This window comes from Oncorhynchus kisutch, linkage group LG1, assembly GCF_002021735.2.
Source record: "Oncorhynchus kisutch isolate 150728-3 linkage group LG1, Okis_V2, whole genome shotgun sequence".
Lineage (NCBI taxonomy): Eukaryota > Metazoa > Chordata > Actinopteri > Salmoniformes > Salmonidae > Oncorhynchus > Oncorhynchus kisutch.
In genome coordinates this window covers 5,605,980-5,624,737 of record NC_034174.2, presented here as the reverse complement: position 1 = coordinate 5,624,737, position 18,758 = coordinate 5,605,980, and the positions used below count along the sequence as shown (strand labels likewise).

The 18,758-nt window shown below is 42.1% G+C and overlaps 1 protein-coding gene across 2 annotated transcripts in view; it reads left to right on the top strand.

Annotated features, from left to right (window-relative positions):
- The first annotated feature begins 2,111 nt into the window (after positions 1 to 2,111).
- Positions 2,112 to 18,758, top strand: part of LOC109899960 (dystroglycan-like) — an 89,796-nt gene continuing 73,149 nt past the window's right edge. The window contains exon 1 of one of the 2 annotated variants that reach the window (XM_020495635.2): positions 2,112 to 2,771. The gene's annotated coding sequence lies outside the window, so the exon portion shown is untranslated. The other variant, XR_004204433.1, reaches the window with a different exon arrangement.

The following is an 18,758-nucleotide window of genomic DNA, read 5'->3' as shown; positions in this document are numbered from 1 at the left end:
GCAATCATTGGTTGAGCAGGGGAACGCGACCTCAATCAAATTATTTTTGATTGTCTTGTCCTCACATGAGCCAATCAATTTCCACAGACTGACTGCCCAATAACAACACAGACTAGCTAGCGAGAAATAAATTACATCACTAAAATTAATAGCCAGCAGATCACACTCCTAAAATAAGTATAAACCAAAATATGTCTCGTCTCAACAACATGGGCTGTCAGCTGTATGGTGAATAAGAAATGTGATTGGATCAGTGTCATGGTGAATACGAAATGTGATTGGATCAGAGTCGTGGTGAATAAGAAATGTGATTGGATCAGTGTCATGGTGAATAAGAAATGTGATTGGATGAGAGTCATGGTGAATAAGAAATGTGATTGGATCAGAGTCGTGGTGAATAAGAAATGTGATTGGATCAGAGTCATGGTGAATAAGAAATGTGATTGGATCAGAGTCATGGTGAATAAGAAATGTGATTGGATGAGAGTCATGGTGAATAAGAAATGTGATTGGATCAGAGTCGTGGTGAATAAGAAATGTGATTGGATCAGAGTCGTGGCGAATAAGAAATGTGATTGGATCAGAGTCGTGGCGAATAAGAAATGTGATTGGATCAGAGTCGTGGTGAATAAGAAATGTGATTGGGTCTGAATTATGGTGAATAAAAACTTTTATTAGGTTCGAAATATGGTGAAAAATAACTGTTATTGGGTCAGAATTATGGCTGCAAGTGGTCAATAAATCCTACTTGGGCCTACTCCTTTGTCCTATTTGTTATATGCCACCTGGGGGCGGTCAAGAGCATTCAGTATTGAAGCGTCACTGGTTCAAATCCCTGAGCTGACTAGGTGACCAATCTGTTGATGTGCCTTTGAGCAAGGCACTTAACCCTAATTGCTCCTGTAAGTTGCTCTGTATAAGAGTGTCCGTAAAATGTAAATCTGTATTTACATGAAACCTTTTTGCTCATATATCTGTGTACTGTACAATAATATATACTGTACAACAAGCATTTTATATTAAAAAAACGTATTCAGGATTGGTAAACTGTCTCTGCGGGACAGTTGAGCTAACGTAGCCTAATGCTATTAGCAGGAGGTTGTAAGTAACAAGAACATTTCCCAGGACATAGACATATCTGATATTGGCAGAAAGCTTAAATTATTGTTAATCTAACTGCACTGTCCAATTTACAGTAGCTATTACAGTGAAATAATACCATGCTGTTGTTTGAGGAGAGTGCACAGTTATGAAGTCGAAAAGTTATTAATAAACAAATTAGGCACATTTGGGCAGCCTTGATACAAACATTTGAACAGAAATGCAATGGTTCATTGGATCAGATAAACGTTGCAAATACACTGCTGCCATCTAGTGGTCAATGTGTAAATTGCACCTGGGCTGGAATAATACATTAGGGCCTTTCTCTGGCATTGCAAAGATGATGTTACAAAGAAAATACAACAAATGGTTGTTTTTTTCTTTATAATATCTTTTACCAGATCTAATGCGTTATTTTCTCCTACAATCCTTTCAAATTTCCGTAAACTTCAAAGTGTTTCCTTTCAAATGGTACCAAGCAAATGCATATCCTTGCTTCAGGGCCTGAACTACAGGCATTTAGATTTGGGTATGTCATTTTAGGTGAAAATTGAAAAAAAAGGGGCTGATCCTTTTAAGAGTTTTTTAAAAACAATTTAACAATAGTCATTTAGTAGTTCATTTGGGTTCTTAAGAGTGCCAGCTGTTGTCAAAAGGGTTTGGTAAATACATTTGATTGATTCAATGGTTGACTGATCGATTGGATTATTAATTATTAATAATCACATGTAATTGAATGGAATCTTTGGTTTCCATTCTATTATATTCTACTGTATTCTATTCTATTCCAGCCTATTCTAGGCTAATCATGTTCGTGTGTTTGAGTCACTGTGGTAACGGTCTGAAATACTATGCATATTTCTCAATGATTATTTTCCACTAGGCTGCTGCTTAAATGTCAGACTATTTTAGAGAACGGTGGAAATAAGGTGGAGAGACAATTTGGGGCGGAGTAATTCCTGGCGCTTACCTCCCTCCCTCCCTCCCACTCAGGCCAGTGGAGTGGAGAATTCATTCCTAAAGGGCTGGTTCTGGCTCCTCGGACACAGCTCAAAGACGTAGCTAGGATACATTTGTGTGCGTCTCAGGGAAAGAGAGAGAGAGAGAGAGAACGAGAGGAAGGGAGAGAGAGAGAGAGAGAGAGAGAGAGAGAGAGAGAGAGAGAGAGAGAGAGAGAGAGAGAGAGAGAGAGAGAGAGACAGAGAGAGAGAGAGGGAGTGAGGGATAGAGCAGGCTAAATGAGTGTAGACCTCTCTAGCTGATCCGGGAGGTGGTTATGCTACTTAGCCCGTCATGTGATTGCCCTGGGCTTGTTATCCTTCGGTTTTTCTTATTATCATTTTTGTTGTTAACTTGATTTTCAGAAGCAGCCTCCCCACCAGGGCAGGGAAGGCAAGTAGAATAGGACTTGTAATCAAATACCGGTCGTGCGTTTGTTTAGTAGGGTAGGCTGGGGGCTTCTGCAGGGTGGTGGACCCGAACACAAGCTTCCTGTGGAGACTCACTACCATCTAGCAGAGACGACAGCGGAACACCTTTAATACTTGTTTGGAGACGTCCAGAGAAAGAGTTCTCTCTCTTCCCCTGGGTCGTTGCCGCTGGTTCTTCTTTTCAGTCCTTCTACAAAGAAGAGGATTTCAAGGAATATAATATATGCCACATATTAAAAGGTCAGTTTCCGATATATAATAAAGGCTTCATATTTAAAAAACAAAACATAAAAAATCAATCTCTGCTCCTGTCTTCTATGTGGCGTTGATGTTTCTTGGATCTACTGATCTAGTCTGCCGGCTCTGTCAGTGAAAGTGTTTGAGAATAGGGAGAACACTCGAGGAGGAGAGAGCGATCATTCTTATTCTCCCTTCTGTGGATACAAACAGGAGAGGAACGGGCAAGTCAACATGCCATTCACTTTGAGCTTTTACACATTTAGCCAAGCAAACTAATGTGAATTCGGTGAATGCAAATCGGGTAAGTGTACATACGGATAGCTAATTGGTGCATTTTTATTAAGCTACAGAACGGCACAAAACTTGCCCAAGTCATAGCCAGATATCTGTTTGTAGCTATCTAGCATTGTCCGAGGTGGGTCCTCCGCGGTAGATCGCTATTAAAACCTCGTCTTCTGCCTGCTGCTATTTCAGACCTCACTGTGTTGCCCTTCGCAGCTGCCGGTGTTAGTCACGTCGCTGCTGGCCCGTTTCATGGCTCTCAAACTGGCCTAAAAACAGGTGCATATGTGCAAGGATATATGTGGTGCCTGTACGAGATGGTATGCGCTAACGTACTGTATGTAGTTAGCTAATAACACTTGGGTTTTTTGGACTATTTATTTAACCCGATTATCGTGGGGTTATATGCTGTTACTACCGATAGTTCTATCGGTATCCCACTGAATTACTAGGACTGTACAGTGAGATTTGCAAGGTGAAGTTATGGCTAGCGATTGAACTTTTTGTTATTTCAGCATTATTGCAATTGTACTTTTCATGGCCTGCCGTTGGAAATGTTGTTTACCCTTAGCCTACTATACCGTTTAATAGTTTACTAGATCTCATTAGATTAACCATACGTTATATCATGTTAGGTTAGATTAGCTGAGTAGACTCATTAATACTTTTCCCACCTTCTTCATTTAAAATATAGATGTAGTTTATATGAATAAATCCTACTAGTTGATCTTATTCTACCCAGTGTTATTGCACTATAGCCACCGATTTGCTCAAAACATTTATTAGGTGTCTAGATCCACTTCCACATTAAGGCAGGCTAGTGGAGCCAGTAGCTATTTATTTAATGTAGGCTACAGCTATTTGTTTGCACACATAGGCTTTTCTTGCGTTGTGAGAGAACAGTTTGGGGTCCAATTTGGTAACGTTGAATCAAAATATGACTCCGGATGCGTTAGATTCTGTGCATCACCGCACTGTAACATTTTTTACTGCAATCTTACAATGTAACGCAGTTATCTCGATACCGCTACTGTTTGATTCACATCAAAATGCCACACGGTTTTGGTTCAATAATAAAAGTGTGTTATAATTGTTTTGTTTTTTTACCGGGGGATGTGTTTTTAATATTTGACTCACGTCTCCCTTCTCCATGGAGACGTTTGAAACCTTCCAGCTGGGGGGGTATCTCTAATCTCTGTATGGCCCGGACGCGGAAAAAGATTTCTCTCTGTGTGAGGACAGACCACCATATGGCAGGGAAACATTTATGAAGGCTACGACCATACCACACTTTCATTCTTTAGAAAACCCTTTTGGTTTCAATATGTTTGTGTGGTCCTTTAAAAAAAAACATGTTTTCTTGATAACATCACACTTGTTTATTTTTTTTTTCTTTCGAGGTATTTGTGTGTGAGTCTCTCTGGTATTTTTACGTGACCTAAGTCTTTTTTTCCCCCTGAGGTGCACTAAAAAACACTTAGGAATATAAATAGATTATTTTTAAAATTATTTTTTTATTATGTGCAAGCACCCAATAGACCATTGTATGTTTGTTTATTGTTCTGATTCACTGGGAGGTGTTGGTCCAAAATTATTCATAACCTATTTAGTCATAGATACTTGAAACCTTGGCGGTTTGCCTGTTAGGAGTGGCACTGCAATTCTGAAGCTTAAGCTGTTTCTAATGAAGCATTAGAAACTGGGTGGTTCCAACCCCGAATGCTGATTTGACTGACGGTTGTGTTATATGAGACCATATACCATGGGTATGACAAAACATGTTGATTTTATTGCTCCAATTACTTTAGTAACCAGTTTATAATAGCAATAAGGGCACCTCAGGGGTTTAAAATAAGGCCTGAGGGGGTGTGGCCAATATACCACAGCTAAGGGCTGTTCTTACCCACAGCTCAATGTGGAGTGCCTGGATACAGCCCTTAGCTGTGGTATATTTGTTCATATACCACAAACCCCCAAGGTGCCTTATTGCTAATATAAACTGGTTACCAATGTAATTAGTGCAGTCATTTTTTTTATTGTGATTCCAATGGTATACAGTCTGATATTTTTACCTTTATTTAACTAGGCAAGTCAGTTAACAAACTTTTATTTTCAATGACAGCTTAGGAACAGTGGGTTAACTGCCTGTTCAAGGGCAGAATGACAGATTTGTACCTTGTCATCTCGGGGATTTGAACTTGCAACCTTTCGGTTACTAGTCCAACACTCTAACCACTAGGCTACCCTGCCTCCCCAATATACTGTGTCTCCGGCTGTCAGCCAATCATCATTCAGGGCTTGAAAACCCCCAGTTTATAATAATGAACAACAGCAGTTACATATTGACTAGCCTTTGCCGAATCCCCAACAACCGGAAGTTCCGTGTTTTTAGGGGAAATGGAGAGAGCTTGTGACTTCTTTTGGACATTAACAACGTGACACCATAGATTATCCATTATATTAACAAGATGCTGTAGTGGGCCGCTCTAACGATTCAAGTAAATATCTTCAAAAATGGAACCCAGCTGGGAAGAGGCAAGATCAGGTGGGACCATTCTAGCCAATGAGAGGGCAAATACATGTGTGAACAACAGGTACAACAGCTTCCATTAGTTACTACAGTCACAAAGTCTAAATTGGCTATGTATTGTAAAAATGAGTGAGAACAAAAATGTGACTTTTTGTTTTTAATGGTTAGGGTTAGGCATAAGGTTAGCAGTGTGGTTAAGATTAGGGTTGCTTTAAAAAAAATGACATTTTAAGAAGAGCAATTGTAGAAATAGGTGGGGTTTATGAGTTTGTGGCTGTGGTAACAAGTGACAACCAGGTACAACTCCGATATATAATGTTTTTTTTTTCTTAAAGTTTCCGGGATGTAACATGTCCTACTTATATCAGTACAACCCGTAACATCCGAATCATTATGAATATTCTATTAGATCAAATAAGTCACACATAGCAAATAAGCCATATTTTGGGGGGGAGTTTACCAAATTCAACACTTTCATTGACCTCTATACAAAAACTCCTTATTTGGTGAGTGAAAAAAATAAATAAATGGCGACACTTCCATCTTAACTCCTCCTCCACATTTACTCGATTGGTTGAACAGTGCAGAAGAGAAACTCCCGCGACAGTTTTTACTTTTTCATCTCCTTATCGTCAAGACCACTACGCTAGGTTAAATATTGAGAGATAAGACGTTTATACAATTATGTCCTCTTGTCCTATTTTCAGATGTTTACATGTTTTAACTGTATTTATTGGTTTGTGGCTCTCCACTTTCTGTGTTGTTTGTTTAACATCTGGAAACAAGATAAAGGTATTTCGTTTTTGATGTGGTTTGGCCATTCATTTCTATACCTTCACTATTTGATGAAACAACATTGATGTAGTGCCTCAGAGCTGCTCTGTAATTACATAATCAATGGGAAGTGCTTTTAGTAGTGACTTGCAATGTATTCTGGACACTGAAAACAGTGCACAAGTCCCAAACAGCACCCCTATTCCCTTTACAACACATAGGGGGCTCTGGTCAAACGTAGTGCTTTATGTAGTAGGGAATAGACTGCCGTTCGGACCACAATACATGTCTCACTTACAAACAGCACACAGATTAGTAGTATCACCTCTCCATGACCCTAATACATCCTGTGTAGTAGTTTCATCTCTCCAGGTGATACATCATGTAGTAATATAGTAGTACCACCTCTCAATTACCCTAATACACCATGTAGTAATATAGTATTACCACCTCTCCATGACCCTAGTACATCATGTAGTAATATAGTATTACCACCTCTCCATTGCCCTAGTACATCATGTAGTAATATAGTACTAGCACCTCTCCATGACCCTAGGACATCATGTAGTACTATACGGCCAGAGGTGAGGCAGCCTGGATCTTCCTGTGAGTGTTGTCTTGTTTTATCTTTCTGTGAGGGGTAGCAGCTGTTGTCTTGTTTTATCTTTCTGTGAGGGGTAGCAGCTGTTGTCTTGTTTTATCTTTCTGTGAGGGGTAGCAGCTGTTGTCTTGTTTTATCTTTCTCTGAGAGGTAGCAGCTGTTGTCTTGTTTTATCTTTCTGTGAGCAGTAGCAGCGGTCTTCTTAGGCAGCACCACTTTCTCAATACGTCCGAAATACCACCCTATTCCCTATATAGTGCACTACTTTTGACCAGGGCCCCAGTCTAAAGTAGTGCACTATATACGATATAGGGTGCTATTTGGTTCACTGCCTTCGTACACACAGGGCTGTGTAATAGTCCACACTTCAGCTGCAGCAGCCGTCTGGAGCCTAACCTACATGTTCCTGCTCTGTTGCCTGTAAATAACCTGCGGTGGGTTGTCTTAAATGGTATGGGGAAAGGTTTAGGAGCGAGTCATGCATGCCCCTTTAATGATCAGTCTGCAGTGTTGCAGTGAAGCAATAGAAAACAACAGAGCTACTGGATCCCAGAAGGAAAAGAAGGGAGATTCGGACATTTCCGTAGGAAAGTGAAGCAATAGCAACAAATGTACAAATGTAGCTCCACCTGTAATAATGTGGACGTACTTGCATCCCCTTTCCCTCACTCTTTTCAGAACATAAAGTTGTACAACTTTCGTAATAGTTTGAAAAGGTACCGTAGCTGTATTCTTCCAACTAAAAGGGTTCCTTGAGGGTCATTTTGTTGGGTGAAAAAATATATATATTCTGCCCGAACCCTTTTATATAATTACATAATAGTGGGTTCTTATATTTGTCTGATTTCGCACATGCACAAGTGTGTATTAATACGTATGTGTGAATTGGAAATGTTTTGTTTGTTTGTTAGGTTGGTTGTTGCATGCACTACCTCTCCCTGAGACACCCTCGGAGAGAGGGGTGACTGCCAAGGTCTGCCATTATCAATGACAACCCTTGGGCAATTAGGGTTAGGTCTAAGTGCCTTTCTCTAGTGCATATCGACAGATTCTCGGTTACTGGTCTAACGCTCTAACCGCTAGGCTACCTGCCGCCTTGATGCTTCTAGGTAAAACATGTTGTATTGATTTAAAAGAAGGATTCAAACTGGAGTTCTGTAGGTAATAGGACTCTTTCTGTAGGTTAGGATAGGACTAGTTCTGTAGGTAATAGGACTCTTTCTGTAGGTTAGGATAGGACTAGTTCTGTAGGTAATATAACTCGTTCTGTAGGTAATAGGACTCTTTCTGTAGGTAATAGGACTAGTTCTGTAGGTAATAGGACTCTTTCTGTAGGTTAGGATAGGACTAGTTCTGTAGGTAATAGGACTCGTTCTGTAGGTTAGGATAGGACTAGTTCTGTAGGTAATATAACTCGTTCTGTAGGTAATAGGACTCTTTCTGTAGGTAATAGGACTAGTTCTGTAGGTAATAGGACTCTTTCTGTAGGTTAGGATAGGACTAGTTCTGTAGGTAATAGGACTCGTTCTGTAGGTTAGGATAGGACTAGTTCTGTAGGTAATAGGACTCGTTCTGTAGGTTAGGATAGGACTAGTTCTGTAGGTAATAGGACTCGTTCTGTAGGTTAGGATAGGACTAGTTCTGTAGGTAATAGGACTCGTTCTGTAGGTAATATGACTCTTTCTGTAGATAATAGGACTCGTTCTGTAGGGTAGGACTTGTTCTGTGGATAATAGGACTCGTTCTGTAGGTCAGAATGGGACTAGTTCTGTAGGTAATAGGACCCGTTCTGTAGGTAATAGTACCCGTTCTCTAGGTAATAGGACTCGTTCTGTAGATAATAGGATTCGTTCTATAGGTAGTAGGACTCGTTCTATAGGTTAGGATAGGACTAGTTCTGTAGGTAATAGGACTCGTTCTGTAGATAATAGGACTTGTTCTGTAGGTAATATAACTTGTTCTGTAGGTTAGGATAGGACTAGTTCTGTAGGTAATATAACTCGTTCTGTAGGTAATAGGACTCTTTCTGTAGGTAATAGGACTAGTTCTGTAGGTAATAGGACTCTTTCTGTAGGTTAGGATAGGACTAGTTCTGTAGGTAATAGGACTCGTTCTGTAGGTTAGGATAGGACTAGTTCTGTAGGTAATATAACTCGTTCTGTAGGTAATAGGACTCTTTCTGTAGGTAATAGGACTAGTTCTGTAGGTAATAGGACTCTTTCTGTAGGTTAGGATAGGACTAGTTCTGTAGGTAATAGGACTCGTTCTGTAGGTTAGGATAGGACTAGTTCTGTAGGTAATAGGACTCGTTCTGTAGGTTAGGATAGGACTAGTTCTGTAGGTAATAGGACTCGTTCTGTAGGTTAGGATAGGACTAGTTCTGTAGGTAATAGGACTCGTTCTGTAGGTAATATGGCTCTTTCTGTAGATAATAGGACTCGTTCTGTAGGGTAGGACTTGTTCTGTGGATAATAGGACTCGTTCTGTAGGTCAGAATGGGACTAGTTCTGTAGGTAATAGGACCCGTTCTGTAGGTAATAGTACCCGTTCTCTAGGTAATAGGACTCGTTCTGTAGATAATAGGATTCGTTCTATAGGTAGTAGGACTCGTTCTATAGGTTAGGATAGGACTAGTTCTGTAGGTAATAGGACTCGTTCTGTAGATAATAGGACTCATTCTGTAGGTAATAGGACTCGTTCTGTAGGTAATAGGACTCGTTCTGTAGGTAATAGAACTTGTTCTGTAGGTAATATAACTTGTTCTGTAGGTTAGGATAGGACTAGTTCTGTAGGTAATAGGACTCGTTCTGTAGGTTAGGATAGGACTAGTTCTGTAGGTAATAGGACTCGTTCTGTAGATAATAGGACTCATTCTGTAGTTAATAAGACTCGTTCTGTAGGTAATAGGACTCGTTCTGTAGGTAATAGAACTTGTTCTGTAGGTTAGGATACGACTCGTTCTGTAGGTAATAGGATTCGTTCTGTAGGTAATAGGACTTTTCAAATGGTGCACAGACAGACTTGTTTGTAGGGCCGGGACGATACCAGTATTGGGATACTCGTTAGTATCGTAGCAAGGAAACAAAACACGCAGCGAACGTGACTTCTTTAGGAAAACAGTAGGGTGGGATTTGCCAGGGACCTCACGATTCTATATGTATTGCGATTCGATACTGTGATTTCATTGCGATTCGATGTTCCGAACATACATGTATTGCTGAGCATATGTCTGCTGCAGAGGGACGAGAGAGAGAGAGAGCCATGAGAAAATGATCAATCGTGGAAATAAAATGTCTGTAAACGAATTATCTCCCTATTTTAAAAAGAAAAACGGAGAACAAGCTATGAAGGAAAAATGCTGGAGTTTTGTTTCAGACACATCCAACTGTCACAAAAATAATATTGCGATATTGTCAAAACGATACGATACGATATATCGTCAAAAATATCCTGATATGTAACCATATAAACCCCCCCACCCCCCACCCCCCCCAGTCAAAGAAAAACAGCCCTAATGTTGGAAACAGACATCATTATTTTTGTCCGCCAGAGTCGCATGTGTTTCTTTTCCAATCTACAGACAATATTTTACATCATACAGCAGGTTTTTAAAGGAAGAAATAGTTTCATCTGCTTCATATTTTTTCATTTTAGCCATGGGGGGGGGGGGAATATTGTGATGCTTCTATTGTCCCTATTGGTTTTTGTTGTTGTTTACTTTGTACTGTTTATGGCCAAGGCATTTTATAGATTTTTTATTTTTTTATCTGTCTCTGCTAATCAATATTTCTTCAAATCATTTGGACATTTTTATTTATTTGTAATACCTTTAATAAAAGGTTTATTCAATACCTTTTTCCAAATGATTAGTGGACAGTGTGCTTTTTTTTTATAGGCAGACTAAGAACAAAGGCGGGACCGATATTGGCTGAAACAGCAATAGTTTGCATTTGCTCTGGTATTCCAAACAGTGTGTTCATTGTAGCTGTAAAAGTAGGCTGAGGCCTACTCAACCATAGTTGAGACATCAATCTGACAGAAGGCTTTTTCTTTGTCTCCCACTTAACAAACATGTGGATAAAGCATTTTCAGACATCTACAATTGTTCTCTTTTTTTTTCTATGATTCATCCTGCTTCTTTTATAGAATAACAAAAGCTACACAACTCTGAAAGGTCTATTGAAGCATGCAGTCAACACTCAAACCCAAACAATTAGCCTAGCTAACTAGGCTAAACTTCCATACGGTATCTGTAAGAAGTGGCTAGTTGTTAAAGCAGACACATGCTCGATCTGTGTTATTCTCATCTATTGTCGTTGTGTCTGTGTGCCATGTCCTGATTGTGTGTTTAGGAGTCATTACAACCATCTTATCCTATATTATCTGATCTCATAATTCTCTCTATAGATAATCCGCCATAACTAATATTCTTTAACTGAGAGCAGCTTTTAGCATGAGCCTCTGTCAACAGTGACAAGCTCAACAGGAGTCGTGTAGTGAGATGTTTAATTCCACAGCACTGCACACAGTCAATGCATAGAGGTGCTTTTTGATGGCCCTGTTTGTTGAAGTGGAGGAGTGTGTGTGTGGTGAACTAGGTGTCAGGAGGGGGGGGGGGGGGTCAGGAGGGGGGGGGGTGTCAGGAGGGGGGTGTCAGGAGGAGGGGGGGGTGTTAGGAGGAGGGGGGTGTCAGGAGGAGGGGGGGGTGTTAGGAGGAGGGGGGTGTCAGGAGGAGGGGGGTGTCAGGAGGAGGGGGGTGTCAGGAGGAGGGGGGTGTCAGGAGGAGGAGGGTGTCAGGAGGAGGGGGGTGTCAGGAGGAGGGGCGGGTCAGGAGGAGGGGGGTGTCAGGAGGGGGGGTGTCAGGAGGAAGAGGTTTGTCAGGAGGGGGTATCAGGAGGGGGTATCAGGAGGGGGTATCAGGTGGGGTGTCAGGGCGGGTAGTTCTGGGCCTCATCTTATCCCAAGATATCCTTATCCCAAGATATCCTTGATATTCTTATCCCAAGATATCCTTGATATCCTTATCCCAAGATATCCTTATCCCAACATATCCTTATCCCAAGATATCCTTATCCCAACATATCCTTATCCCAAGATATCCTTGATATCCTTATCCCAAGATATCCTTATCCCAAGATATCCTTATCACATTCAACATGTTGAAACATCACTCAGCTGCGCGTAAAGTACATTTTTATTAGTTTATTCTTTTTTTCTTCTCTTCTCTTGCAGCTACTTCCCCGAAACACACCAAGCCCCGCCCCCCTGTCACTCAAACAGCTCAGCCCCTCCTTTTTTTATCTTAGTCACTATTAGTTTGCATGCTGTTCTGTTAGGTCATGCAGTCAATCCCCGATTTTGGTCCAAACAAGGAACAACGCTGCTTTCATCTTTTTGCTTTTTAATAGGCACGTTCCACACTGCACCTTAGCCCAGGGCTTAAGCGAGTGTGATCACACTTGTACATTGTAAAGTGGGATAGCACCAACCTTAGCCCGGTGCTAGCAGGCCGTGCTCTGGAGCAGGGTTAGCCCTAAAAAAAACACGGTGCCAAAATAGCCGGTGTGAAATGGAGGTCGAAAACAACATCGAGAATGTGTTCAATCACAAAAGCAGCACTTTCACTGAATTGACATATGCTGGTGATGGCTATAATACGTTTGGTGCATTTTGTTTGATAAGTCAATTTATATCATCTAAACCTTTCCATTTTGAGGACAGAAACCAAAATATTTTAAATTGTGTGAAAACATTGGTTGCTATGACTTACAAAAGTGGTTGCTATGCAGGCTGGCTAATGTCTTCTCACTTTAAAAACTAAAGCTACAAACGCTACAGCTGGAAGTGCAGAAAACATTTCCCCTCTGTTTTCATAGCTTTTCTATTGACATTTAATTTGATCCATGATAATAATACTGTTGCATGATTTCAACCTGGATCACAAAAGTCTCGTTCGTTCACAGCATTCTCTGTACAGGAGCGAGATCAACATCAAAAAAGGAAGAAAAGGTAAACATTTCTTTTCTGATGTCGGACAGGTAAACAGAAAGGTTTATACAAACCGTCACTGTTGGAAATCGATTGCTAGGCCAGAAACTATTGCTAAGGCCAGAAACTATTGCTAGGCCAGAAACTATGTGCTAGGCCAGAAACTATTGCTAGGCCAGAAAACTATTGCTAGGCCAGAAACTATGCTAGGCCAGAACTATTGCTAGGCCAGAAACTTTGCTAGGCCAGAAACTATTGCTAGGCCAGAAACTATTGCTAGGCCAGAAACTATTGCCTAGGCCAGAAACTATTGCTAGGCCAGAAACTATTGCTAGGCCAGAAACTATTGCTAGGCCAGAAACTATTGCTAGGCCAGAAACTATTGCTAGGCCAGAAACTATTGCTAGGCCAGAAACATTGTAGGCTAACTATTGCTAGGCCAGAAACTATTGCTAGGCCAGAAACTATTGCTAGGCCGAAACTATTGCTAGGCCAGAAACTATTGCTAGGCCAGAAACTATTGCTAGGCCAGAAACTATTGCTAGGCCAGAAACTATTGCTAGGCCAGAAACTATTGCTAGGCCAGAAACTATTGCTAGGCCAGAAACTATTGCTAGGCCAGAAAACTATTGCTAGGCCAGAAACTATTGCTAGGCCAGAAACTATTGCTAGGCCAGAAACTATTGCTAGGCCAGAAACTATTGCTAGGCCAGAAACTATTGCTAGGCCAGAAACTATTGGCTGGGCCAGAAAACTATTGCTAGGCCAGAAACTATTGCTAGGCCAGAAACTATTGCTAGGCCAGAAACTATTGCTAGGCCAGAAACTATTGCTAGGCCAGAAACTATTGCTAGGCCAGAAACTATTGCTAGGCCAGAAACTATTGCTAGGCCAGAAACTATTGCTAGGCCAGAAACTATTGCTAGGCCAGAAACTATTGCTAGGCCAGAAACTATTGCTAGGCCAGAAACTATTGCTAGGCCAGAAACTATTGCTAGGCCAGAAACTATTGCTAGGCCAGAAACTATTGCTAGGCCAGAAACTATTGCTAGGCCAGAAACTATTGCTAGGCCAGAAACTATTGCTAGGCCAGAAACTATTGCTAGGCCAGAAACTATTGCTAGGCCAGAAACTATTGCTAGGCCAGAAACTATTGCTAGGCCAGAAACTATTGCTAGGCCAGAAACTATTGCTAGGCCAGAAACTATTGCTAGGCCAGAAACTATTGCTAGGCCAGAAACTATTGCTAGGCCAGAAACTATTGCTAGGCCAGAAACTATTGCTAGGCCAGAAACTATTGCTAGGCCAGAAACTATTGCTAGGCCAGAAACTATTGCTAGGCCAGAAACTATTGCTAGGCCAGAAACTATTGCTAGGCCAGAAACTATTGCTAGGCCAGAAACTATTGCTAGGCCAGAAACTATTGCTAGGCCAGAAACTATTGCTAGGCCAGAAACTATTGCTAGGCCAGAAACTATTGCTAGGCCAGAAACTATTGCTAGGCCAGAAACTATTGCTAGGCCAGAAACTATTGCTAGCCAGAAACTATTGCTAGGCCAGAAACTATTGCTAGGCCAGAAACTATTGCTAGGCCAGAAACTATTGCTAGGCCAGAAACTATTGCTAGGCCAGAACTATTGCTAGGCCAGAAACTATTGCTAGGCCAGAAACTATTGCTAGGCCAGAAACTATTGCTAGGCCAGAAACTATTGCTAGGCCAGAAACTATTGCTAGGCCAGAAACTATTGCTAGGCCAGAAACTATTGCTAGGCCAGAAACTATTGCTAGGCCAGAAACTATTGCTAGGCCAGAAACTATTGCTAGGCCAGAAACTATTGCTAGGCCAGAAACTATTGCTAGGCCAGAAACTATTGCTAGGCCAGAAACTATTGCTAGGCCAGAAACTATTGCTAGGCCAGAAACTATTGCTAGGCCAGAAACTATTGCTAGGCCAGAAACTATTGCTAGGCCAGAAACTATTGCTAGGCCAGAAACTATTGCTAGGCCAGAAACTATTGCTAGGCCAGAAACTATTGCTAGGCCAGAAACTATTGCTAGGCCAGAAACTATTGCTAGGCCAGAAACTATTGCTAGGCCAGAAACTATTGCTAGGCCAGAAACTATTGCTAGGCCAGAAACTATTGCTAGGCCAGAAACTATTGCTAGGCCAGAAACTATTGCTAGGCCCAGAAACTATTGCTAGGCCAGAAACTATTGCTAGGCCAGAAACTATTGCTAGGCCAGAAACTATTGCTAGGCCAGAACCTATTGCTAGGCCAGAAACTATTGCTAGGCCAGAAACTATTGCTAGGCCAGAAACTATTGCTAGGCCAGAAACTATTGCTAGGCCAGAAACTATTGCTAGGCCAGAAACTATTGCTAGGCCAGAAACTATTGCTAGGCCAGTCTTAATAAATACATTATTGTTAAGAACATTGGTCATGTGGCAGAGATAACGTGTCGGTTGTTTTGTTTGTCCGTTTATTCTAGGGCTTCGGAATACCAGTGTGAATACTTAGCCCAGGGCTCAAGCTTAGCCCAGGGTTAACAAATGCTTGTGTGAACACATGCTAAGCTAGCCCAGGGCCAGTCTAGCCTGGGGGAGGAGATAGCCTGGGGACAGCTTAGCCCGGGGCCAGTCTAGCCTGGGGGAGAAGATAGCCTGGGGACAGCTTAGCCCGGGGCCAGTCTAGCCTTGGGACAGCTTAGCCCAGGGCCAGTCTAGCCTGGGGACAGCTTAGCCCAGGGCCAGTCTAGCCTGGGGACAGCTTAGCCCAGGGCCAGTCTAGCCTGGGGGAGGAGATAGCCTGGGGACAGCTTAGCCCAGGGCCAGTCTAGCCTGGTGCTAAGCACAATGCTCTGTGAAAAGGCCTAATGTCTTCGATTTCAACAGTTCACCCTGATGTTGCAAGTCAAATCACAATATTTGATTTTTTTAAAAAGAATGGCCCATATCGTGTAACCTTATTCCGGATGGACAATAAAGTTATATTATTATCGTGTAACCCTATCCTGGATGGACAATAAAGTTATATTCTTATCGTGTAACCCTATCCTGGATGGACAATAAAGTTATATTCTTATCGTGTAAACCTATCCTGGATGGACAATAAATGTATATTCTTATCGTGTAACCCTATACTGGATGGACAATAAAGTTATATTCTTATCGTGTAACTCTATCCTTGGATGGACAATAAAGTTATATTCTATTTTTGGGACCCATGGTAGGTTGAGTAGTATAGACCAGCCATGCTTATTCTCTGTTCTCTGATGGGGGCTAAGCAATGACCTCCTCCTCCACCTGGCAGACATGAGCCTCTGCTTCTATCCCAAATGGCGCTGTAGAGTGAAATAGAGTCCCGTTTGGTACGTTGCCTCGTCAATAGAGATGGGACAGCAGAGGACAGGGCTATGTGCTACTTCTCACAGTTAAACAGCTCTGATTTCACACTGACCTGTGTCTCTTTACACTTAAAACGAGGAACAATGTCCTCTATTTGAGAGTTTTACTTTACTCAGTCATTCGTTGTCACCCCCCCCCCCCTAACATACACAGGCTACGCACGCTTGGACAGACACGCACATACACACAGTCCTCTATTGGTTCAAACACACTCACATATTGACACAGCCTAAGTGAAGGCTTTCGTCCGGACACACCAGACACAGAGAAAGACCCAGCATGCATCAGTTTAAAAGAGCTAGTGATGATTCGGGTGTTAAAGAGAGTCTGTGGTGCGACGTTACCAACACGACACTCCACCTTAACTCTACATTTAGTGGATTGGAGAAGAGATACACACCCTAACAGTTTTTATTTAATTTTTTTGTCTCTTCAGGACCAGAAAGAAAGGTTTTTCCTTTTTATTTTTTTTGTCTCTGTTATGTTAGGTTAGTGAAGGTCAGACAGAACCGGGCCCTGTGTTTACTGTGAAAGCCTCCTCACAGAACACAGATGACAACACGCATTCCTTCAATCAAAACATCAGTAGTCACAATGCTGCCTGAGATGACTCACCGAACTGCACCGCGCAGCGTTTGGTTGAGGCCTTTCTTGCTTACGTTGGAGAGACAGAGTGACGTTCAAAGGATTGAAATGTCGAGATTGATTTTCACCTGGAAGGAAGGTGGTTTAAATCTTAGAAAGAGACTAGCCCTGTATAGCTGACTCACAACCATTTACTGAAAAGGGGGGGGGGTGTAAACCAGGGCTAGGGGTGGAGTGGGTGTGTAAACCAGGGCTAGGGGTGGAGTGGGTGTGTAAACCAGGGCTAGGGGTGGAGTGGGTGTGTAAACCAGGGCTAGGGGTGGAGTGGGTGTGTAAACCAGGGCTAGGGGTGGAGTGGGTGTGTAAACCAGGGCTAGGGGTGGAGTGGGTGTGTAAACCAGGGCTAGGGGTGGGGTGGGTGTGTAAACCAGGCCTGGGTGTGTAAACCAGGGCTAGGGGTGGGGTGGGTGTGTAAACCAGGGCTGGGTGTGTAAACCAGGGCTAGGGGTGGGGTGGGTGTGTAAACCAGGGCTAGGGGTGGGGTGGGTGTGTAAACCAGGGCTGGGTGTGTAAACCAGGGCTAGGGGTGGGGTGGGTGTGTAAACCAGGGCTAGGGGTGGGGTGGGTGTGTAAACCAGGGCTGGGGGTGGGTGTGTAAACCAGGGCTGGGTGTGTAAACCAGGGCTAGCTGCCAGGCAGAGTTGACCCTGACTCTGGCAACTGAAGCAGCACATCCGATGTGCGACGACAGAGACCTTGTTTGATTAGTGGCGATAGGACATCAGCACCTCAGCTATTATGATGGCTAAGACCGTGGCCACTCTAGTGACACATCACACATCATGTCTGCTTCCCAGATGTACCACATCTACAGACACAGATGTTCTCTCTTCAACCCTGCCCTTACAAGAAGCATTGTTACAGTAGGCCTAATAGCATAATAACGGTGTAGTCTAAAGTAGCTAAAGGCTATGGTGCTTAGCCATAGCTACATTAGATTTAGTTTTTATAATGGATTGTTTTCTCTCTTAGTGTTTGTGTCTGGCACTGAACATACATTATTGTTTCAAATGATCTAACTACTAGGTTACACAGAGATCTAACTACTAGGTTACACAGAGATCTAACTACTAGGTTACACAGAGATCTAACTACTAGGTTACACAGATATCTAACTACTAGGTTACACAGATATCTAACTACTAGGTTACACAGAGATCTAACTACTAGGTTACACAGAGATCTAACTACTAGGTTACACAGAGATCGACCTACTAGGTTGCACAGAGATCTAACTACTAGGTTACACTGAGATCGACCTACTAGGTTACACAGAGATCTAACTACTAGGTTACACAGAGATCGACCTACTAGGTTGCACAGAGATCTAACTACTAGGTTACACAGAGATCTAACTACTAGGTTACACAGAGATCGACCTACTAGGTTACACAGAGATCTAACATTAGATTACACAGAGATCTAACTACTAGGTTACACAGAGATCTAACTACTAGGTTACACAGAGATCTAACTACTAGGTTACACAGAGATCTAACTACTAGGTTACACAGAGATCTAACTACTAGGTTACACAGAGATCGACCTACTAGGTTACACAGAGATCTAACTACTAGGTTACACAGAAATCAACCTACTAGGCTACACAGAGATCTAACTACTAGGTTACACAGAGATCTAACTACTAGGTTACACAGAGATCTAACTACTAGGTTACACAGAGATCTAACTACTAGGTTACACAGAGATCTAACTACTAGGTTACACAGAGATCTAACTACTATGTTACACAGAGATCTA